We start from the raw sequence: 9,226 nt of genomic DNA, 5'->3' as shown, positions 1-9,226 counted from the left end.
CTTCCAGTCCAAGAACATGGTAAATCTCTCCATCTCTTTGTATCATCTTTAATTTCTTTCATCAGTGTCTTATAGTTTTCTGCATACAGGTCTTTTGTCTCCTTAGGTAGGTTTATTCCTAGGTATTTTATTCTTTCTGTTGCAGTGGTAAATGGGAGTGTTTCCTTAATTTCTCTTTCAGATTTTTCATTATTAGTGTATAGGAATGCAAGAGATTTCTGTGCATTAATTTTGTATCCTGCAACTTTACCAAATTCATTGATTAGCTCTAGTAGTTTTCTGGTGGCATCTTTAGGATTCTCTATGTATAGTATCATGTCATCTGCAAACAGTGACAGTTCTACTTCTTCTTTTCCAGTTTATATTCTTTTTATTTCTTTTTCTTTGATTGCAGTGGCTAGGACTTCCAAAACTATGTTGCATAATAGTGACGAGAGTGGACATCCTTGTCTTGTTCCTGATCTTAGAGAAAATGCTTTCAGTTTTTCACCATTGAGAATGATGTTTGCTGTGGGTTTGTCATAGATGGCCTTTATTATGTTGAGGTAGGTTCCCTCTATGCCCACTTTCTGGAGAGTTTTTATTGTAAATTGGTGTTGAATTTTGTCAAAAGCTTTTTCTGAATCTATTGAGATGGTCATATGGTTTTTATACTTCAATTTGTTAATATGGTGTATCATACTGATTGATTTGCATATACTGAAGAATCCTTGCATCCCTGGGATAAATCCCACTTGATCATGGTGTATGATCCTTTTAATGTGTTGTTGGATTCTGTTTGCTAGTATTTTGTTGACGATTTTTGCATCTATATTCATCAGTGATATTGGTCTGTAATTTTCTTTTTTTGTGGTATCTTTGTCTGGTTTTGGTATCAGGGCGATGGTGGCCTCATAGAATGAGTTTGAGAGTGTTCCTTCCTCTGCAATTTTTTGGAAGAGTTTGAGAAGGATGGGTGTTAGCTCTTCTCTAAATGTTTGATAGAATTCATCTGTGAAGCCATCTGGTCCTGGACTTTTGTTTGTTGGAAGATTTTTAATCACAGTTTCAATTTCATTACTTGTGATTGGTCTGTTCATATTTTCTGTTTCTTCCTGGTGCAGTCTTGGAAGGTTATACCTTTCTAAGAATTTGTCCATTTCTTCCAGGTTGTCCATTTTATTGGCATAAAGTTGCTTGTAGTAGTCTCTTAGGATGCTTTGTATTTCTGCAGTGTCTGTTGTAACTTCTCCTTTTTCATTTCTAATTTTATTGATTTGTGTCCTCCCTCTCCCTCTTTTTCTTGATGAGTCTGGCTAAAGGTTTATCAAGTTTGTTTATCTTCTCAAAGAACGAGCTTTTAGTTTTATTGATCTTTGCTATTGTTTTGTTTGTTTCTGTTTCATTTATTTCTGCTCTGATCTTTATGATTTCTTTCCTTCTACTAACTATGGGTTTTGTTTGTTCTTTTTTCTCTAGTTCCTTTATGTGCAAGGTTAGATTGTTTATTTGAGATTTTTCTTGTTTCTTGAGGTAAGATTGTATTGCTATAAACTTCCCTCTTAGAACTGCTTTTGCTGCATCCCATAGGTTTTGGATCATCGTGTTTTTGTTGTCATCTGTCTCTGGATATTTTTTGATTTCCTCTTTGATTTCTTCTGTGATCTCTTGGTTGTTTAGTAACGTATTGTTTAGCCTCCATGTGTTTGTGGTTTTTACATTTTTTTCCCCTGTAATTGATTTCTAATCTCATAGTGTTGTGGTCAGAAAAGATGTTTGATATGATTCAATTTTCTTAAATTTACCGAGGCTTGATTTGTGACCCAAGATGTGATCTATCCTGGAGAATGTTCCATGTGCACTTGAGAAGAAAGTGTAATCTGCTGTTTTTGGATGGAATGTACTATAAATATCAATTAAATCTGTCTGGTCTATTGTGTCATTTAAAGCTTGTGTTTCCTTGTTAATTTTCTGCTTGGATGATATGTCCATTGGTGTAAGTGAGATGTTAAAGTCCACCACTAGTATTATGTTACTGTTGATTTCCTCTTTTATAGCTGTTAGCAGTTGCCTTATGTATTGAGGTGCTCCTATGTTGGGTGCATATATATTTATAATTATTATATTTTCTTCTTGGATTGACCTCTTGATCATTATATAGTGTCCTTCATTGTCTCTTGTAACATTCTTTATTTTAAAGTCTATTTTATCTGATATGAGTATTGCTACTCTAGCTTTCTTTTGATTTCCATTTGCATGGAATATCTTTGTCCATCCCCTCACTTTCAGTCTGTATGTGTCCCTAGTTCTGAAGTGGGTCTCTTGTAGACAGCATATATACGGGTCTTGTTTTTGTATCCATTCAGTGAGCCTGTGTCTTTTGGTTGGAGCATTTAATCCATTCATGTTTAAGGTAATTATAGATATGTATGTTCCTATGACCATTTTCTTAATTGTCATGGGTTTGTTTTTGTAGGTCCTTTTCTTCTCTTGTGTTTCCCACTTAGAGATGTTCCTTTAGCATTTGTTGTAGAGCTGGTTTGGTGGTGCTGAATTCTCTTAGCTTTTGTTTGTCTGGAAAGCTTTTGCTTTTTCCGTCGAATCTGAATGAGATCCTTGCTGGGTAGAGTAATCTTGGTTGTAGCTTCTTCCCTTTTATCACTTTAAATATATCATGCCATGCCCTTCTGGCTTGTAGAGTTTCTGTTGAGAAATCAGCTGTTAACCTCATGGGAGTTCCCTTGTATGTTATTTGTCGCTTTTCCCTTGTTGCTTTCAATAATTTTTCTTTGTGTTTAATTTTTGTGAATTTGATTACTGTGTGTCTTGGCGTGTTTCTCCTTGGGTTTATCCTGCCTGGGACTCTCTGCACTTCCTGGACTTGGGTGGCTATTTCCTTTCCCATGTTAGGGAAGTTTTCAACTGTAATCTCTTCAAATATTTTCTCTGGTCCTTTCTCTCTCTCTTCTCCTTCTGCGACCCCTATAATGCGAATGTTGTTGCGTTTAATATTGTCCCAGAGGTATCTTAGGCTGTTTTCATTTCTTTTTATTCTTCTTTCTTTATTCTGTTCTGTGGCAGTGAATTCCACCATTCTGTCTTCCAGGTCACTTATCCGTTCTTCTGCCTCAGTTATTCTCCTATTGATTCCTTCTAGTGTATTTTTCATTTCAGTTATTTTACTCTTCACCTCTGTTTGTTTTTTCTTTAATTCTTCTAGGTGTTTGTTCTTTAATTCTTCTAGGTCTTTGTTAAACATTTCTTGCATCTTCTCGATCTTTGCCTCCATTCTTATTCCGAGGTCCTGGATCATCTTCACTATCATTATTCTGAATTTTTTTTCTGGAAGGTTGCCTATCTCCACTTCATTTAGTTGTTTTTCTGGGGTTTTATCTTGTTCCTTCATCTGGTACAAAGTCCTCTGCCTTTTCACCTTGTCTATCTTTCTGTGAATGTGGTTTTTGTTCCACAGGCTGCAGGATTGTAGTTCTTGTTGCTTCTGCTGTCTACCCTCTGGTGGATGAGGCTATCTAAGAGGCTTGTGGAAGTTTCCTGATGGGAGGGACTGGTGGTGGGTAGAGCTGGGCATTGCTCTGGTGGGCAGAGCTCAGTAAAACTTTAATCTGCTTGTCTGCTGATGGGTGGGGCTGGGTTCCCTCCCTGTTGGTTGTTGGCCTGAGGCGACCCAACACTGGAGCCTACCGGGCTCTCTGGTGGGGCTAATGGTAGACTCTGGGAGGGCTAACACCAAGGAGTACTTTCTGGAACTTCTGCTGCCAGTGTCCTTGTTCCCCCCGCCTCTGCAGGAGACCCTCCAACACTAGCAGGTAGGTCTGGCTCAGTCTCCTGTGGGGTCACTGCTCCTTCCCCTGGGTCCCAATGCACACACTACTTTGTGTGTGCCCTCCAATAGTGGAGTCTCTGTTTCCCCCAGTCCTGTCGAAGTCCTGTAATCAAATCCCGCTAGCCTTCAAAGTCTGATTTTCTAGGAATTCCTCCTCCTGTTGCCAGATCCCCAGGTTGGGAAGCCTGACGTGGGGCTCAGAACCTTCACTCCAGTGGGTGGACTTCTGTGATATAAGTGTTCTCCAGTCCGTGAGTCACGCACCCAGCAGTTATGTGATTTGATTTTATTGTGATTGTGCCCCTCCTACCGTCTCATTGTGGCTTCTCCTTTGTCTTTGGATGTGGGGTATCTTTTTTGGTGATCTCCAGCGTCTTCCTGTCAATGATTGTTGAGCAGTTAGTTGTGATTTTGGTGCTCTCGCAAGAGGGAGTGAGCGCACATTCTTCTACTCCACCATCTTGAACCAATTTCCTCTAGTGAATTCTTGAGGGATTCGCTCTGTGCAGCTCTGTAACCACCTTGGTCTCCCTGGTCCCTTGGCTCAATCTTCTTGACTCAGCCTCCTGTGGGCTCTGCCCAGGTGCCCACTTCCTGCACCCTGGCCTGGAAACTATTTCAGGACAGTAAGCTGAATCAGGTGTTGGCTCACCTCGTTGTTTTTCTGTGTCTCAGGGGTCACTGCCGTTCATTGTTTGATGTCCAGTGTCTTAAAGTTACACATATTTTTCTGATTTATTGTTGTTCTTCTTCTTTCAAGTGGAAGAATAAATCTAGTCCCTCTTATTTCATCTTGACTGGAAGCAGAAGTCTGTCAAAGTTATATTTTTGAAAGTTAAATTTCATTCAAAGGTAATTATAGGCAAAAATTAGATGAATCTTCCCCTGAACGCTTTTCTTTTAAAGAACATTATTCACCAACACCCCTTTGTCTAATTTTAAAGTAATTTCTAGGATTGCTAGGATCTGGATAGAAATAGTTAAGCCAAAAGGTAAATTATATAGACATTTTCCCCAACTATGCATCTTTCTTATCATTTAGCAATGATTCCTAATCAAATATAAGGCTGCTCTTGGGGGCTCATTCTCCCTCTCCTAGAGTTTCAGAAGCAGAAAACCTTCCCCACTCCCACCCACCAGCCCCAGCCAGAAAGCACATGTGGTTGCATTTATTTATCAAAATATTCCAGTCAGTCCAGGTAACATCACACAGAAATTGTGGGCAGAAGGAACCTTGACCAGGTCACCTGATGTTTCTCTTTTCATTTTCTCCCATCTCTAGCTACAAACACAAATCTGCTCAGTTGCATTGCTTTGAGAATAAAATGTACAGGGATTTGAACTTAAAATATGTGTTCTTCCCCCAAATAATTAAATCATTACTCTGTACTTTTTAAATGAATTGACACTGATCCCCTACCCGCTCACCTCAAAAGTTAATATTTAACATTTTTGTTGCTTCTGCCATTACAGGAGTTGTTATGGAAATTACCTGTGTATTGGTTTAGCAAATAGAAACCGGGTACATGAGGACCAACTGTGCAGTATTCATTGGAAACTAAATATAAAAGTAGATGAGAATTGAGACTTGACTTTTCAAACAAAACACCTTGACTGGTTTGGTTTTAGTAATTCATTTAAGACTTGCTTTCTGCTAATTATTTCCTATTTTGTGACTTCTTTTACTTAATTCGTTTTAATCTATAATTTCAGTTCTCTGAGATCAAAGGGATGACTAACAGGGTGAATGAATTCACCTCTTCCTGGTGCCTCGGGCATCACTGTGCTTTAAGGTTACAAGTCTAGGGAAGGAAATATTCCTGGTTGTTGTCATCAGAGCTTGAAATCCCATTGGGGTGACAGGGTACGTTCATAGACAGATAAACATATATCAAGCACCAAAGGCTGGAAGAGACAGAAAGAGCAGGAGTAATTTACATGAAGGAGCCATCACCATGGCCTCCAGTTTAAGAAACAGATCATATAAGCCCTTCAGTATGATCTTCTTCATCCAGTCCAAGTACAAGCACAGTCACCCAAGTTTCATTTTTCCAACAAAACGTTTGAGTACCCACGTGCCTTATTCACAAAAGGTTCAGTGTTTCCTTCTCTCCTTGGATCATCTTCATATATGCTCCCCCACCCACTGTGTTTAAGAAACCTGGGTCTCACTCAGTCTTCCTCAGTGCAGATGGATGGTTTTGGAAATACATAGAGTCATGTTTTTCTGGACCAGATACTGACTGTTGCACTATTTGGTACCAGGAATGGATCACAAAAAAACAGACCCTCAAGATGGGAATCTGAGATTGGTCATCAAATTGATTGGGCTGGAATATAGTGACAACCCTATGGCCAATGAAAAATAGGACCCGGGTAGGGTATGGCATCAATGGCAAAAGAGGTGTTTGAATTATGGCCTGTGACTGTCTTGGATGAAGTACTTCTCAAAGGCAAGTCTTTGGGACACTGAGTGGCTACTGCATTTAACGTTTCGTTGGGAATGATGGTGCAAGGATCGTGAGGTTGGATGACTACTCCTTACTGTACCAAAGAGCCTTAAATAAAGAAAATGACAAACTCAGGACTTTAAATACTCAATTTAAGGCCATCAGAGAACCCAAGAACTTCTATGATAGCCCTAGAATAATCACTGATCTCTTGTAGCCACAGAACTGATAGAGACCTACAGTTGGATGATTTGGTCTGAGGAATTACAAGAGAAACTGATTTAGCAGCCTCTCCAGTTTTCTGACATAAACCTTAGGGCATTAATTGAGAACTGGGACTCGGAGAACTGAAATGGGGACATTTGTGTGGATTTGAACAAATAAAATGATTTTGAAACACCAAAGGTCCCTAAGTCACCATTACAAGTGGATTCACTCTCTTCTCCGTGTCCAAGGAGACGAGACTCCTTTTCATGGTTGAAAACACCCTGTTAGGTTGGAGTGCTATTTTACAGGATAAGGTACATGCTTTGGGTCAGAAATTAATATTTCTCCCACAGTCAGACACTGGTCCAGGATATAGCTGGTAGAAGTTGGAATAGCGCCTCTCAGTCTCACACCTGAAATTTGCTTCCCATTCATGCATTTTTAATGTCTGAAGATTTAGTGGACTTCCTTTACTTCTGCGAGGATAATGCGTCCACCGGGAGACACATCAGTGGTTCCAGGTAAACTGCTTCTCTTGCCACTGAATCAATATGCAAAGAAGCAGGTAAATTACTGACTGGAGTAATTGATTACAATTATAAGAGGATGTAGGGTTGCTACTACACGGTGGGGCAGGTAAGACTTAGTCAAACCAGGGACTCTCTGGAATGCCTCTTAATACCCTCAAGTCCAGTAATTAAGGTTAAAAGAATGACTGTATTCACCCAGTTAAGGATTCTGATCCTTCAGGAATGAAGATTTAGGTCACAATACCACATAAAGAATCCCAGCCAGTTGACTTCCTGGCTGAAGTGAAAGGGAAGATGGAATGGATAATAGGAAAAAATTATAAATATCAACTAAAGGCTCAGGGTCAGCTATAGAAATGAGGGCTACAGCAGCTAGGCATGTTTTCTACTTTGTTGTTATGTACATGTTATTTATGATGAACCTCGAGAACGTTATACTAAGTGAAATAAGCCAGTCACAAAAGGACAAATACCATATGATTACACTTATATGAGTTACCTAGAGGAGTCAAATTCAGAGAGAAAAAAAGTAGTTACCAGGGGCTGGGGGAGCAGCGAATGGAGAGATATTGTTTAATGGGTACAGAGTTTCAGTCTGTGAAGATAAAGAAGTTCTGGAGATGGATGGTAGTGATGGTAGCACAACATTGTGAAAGTACTTAACTGCCACTGAAGTGTACCTTAAAAATGATTAAAATGGCAAATGTTACATTGTGTATATTTTACCATAGTTTCTTTAAAAAGCACAAGACTATTAGAGTTGTCAGATGTAGGCTCAAATACGGGTAGAAGGGCGTGTATGGAGTAGTCAAAGGGGGCAGAGCAAAATGAGCTTGGTCAACTCATGTCTCCTACCCCTAAGTCCATCCTTCTTCTTCTTCTTTTTTTTTTTTTAAGAAAAAAAAAAAAATCAATGTTCTTTAATGTACAAAAAAGTATGAGTAGAACCAAAAGCAAATTAAACATTCTCACGTTTGTTTATACCACAATCTAGTTCTTTATATTACCTTTACTATTCAAACAACAGAAAGTAGGTGGCGATTTTAGGGATTGGGAAAGAGGTAAAACCCCAAACAACATTTCTACTGTGTTTACTCTATGCTGTGTATACAGCCATCCTTTAATAGGCTCCTCTAGAGAGCTGGGGCTAGGATTCTGGAGACCACTTTTCCCAGAGTCCCTTGCTGGTTGGTTCCTGTTAGACTCTGTCAGCAGGAGGCACCAGAGGGAGACCTGAGGCCCGGGGAGGGAAAGGAGACTTCCTATCTTGCTTTCTGCCAGCATTCCTCCAGCTTCTGGCACCGTCTCCAGCAACAGCCCAAGCCCCCTCTCAGCGAGACTAGGAGCAGTGGCAGTTGGAGCCCCAGTGGAGCTGAGCTCCTTGATGCCCCGTGCACACCTCCTGGTTTCCCAGAACTCGTCTCCTCGCGGTCTGAGCCCCTGTGGAGTCGGGCCTCTTCCTCAGGGGTCTACACAGCTGCTGAGGCCTTGCCTGAGCACCGGTTGAGTGGACATTCCCCTCAGGAGTCTGAACAGCACCTGTAGTGCCCTTCTCTCAAGCTTTAGTTCTGGTCACCCCACCTCTTCTCTTTTGTTTCCTCAACCCAAGGGATTTTATCTGCTTCCTGCAGTTATTTGTTTCAGGGTTACCTCAGTATCTCCATTGTGCTCTCAGATTTCCAGTACCTAGGTAGCCAGTTTTTTGTATTAAATCCCTTCTGTTTAAAGTACTAGTGTGGTTTCTCTTTTCCTGATTGGATCCTGATTTATACAAATCAAAACTAAGGGATTAGCAGAAAAAAGAGGGGAGAGAGAGGGAGGTAGGGAGGGAAAGAGAGGTTTAATAGAACCATTGACCCTCCGCTACACCTGGCAGAAGCAAGTTAAAAACCACTAGATAGAAAAACTCACAAACCATGTCACATGGAACTCCCACAGAGAAGATAATCTCCTTTGAAGGCCATTACAGTTTGAAGAATCTCAATTACCAGATTAAACAGCAGTTTAGAAATAGCTGAAAAGTGACTTAGTAAATTGGAAGAGAAATCTGAAACTATCCAGATTGCAGCACAGAGAAATGAAGAGATGAAATATATGAAAGCATGATTAAGAGAAACGAAGGTTGGGATGTATGAAACTAGAGGAGAACTGAGGGAGAACAGGTAAAAAGGTCATTTCTGAAGAGAAAATTGTCCAGAATTGAAGAAAAGTAGGAG

Source organism: Balaenoptera physalus (assembly GCF_965194825.1).
Source record: "Balaenoptera physalus genome assembly, chromosome: 18".
Lineage (NCBI taxonomy): Eukaryota > Metazoa > Chordata > Mammalia > Artiodactyla > Balaenopteridae > Balaenoptera > Balaenoptera physalus.
This window is presented reverse-complemented; position numbering follows the sequence as displayed.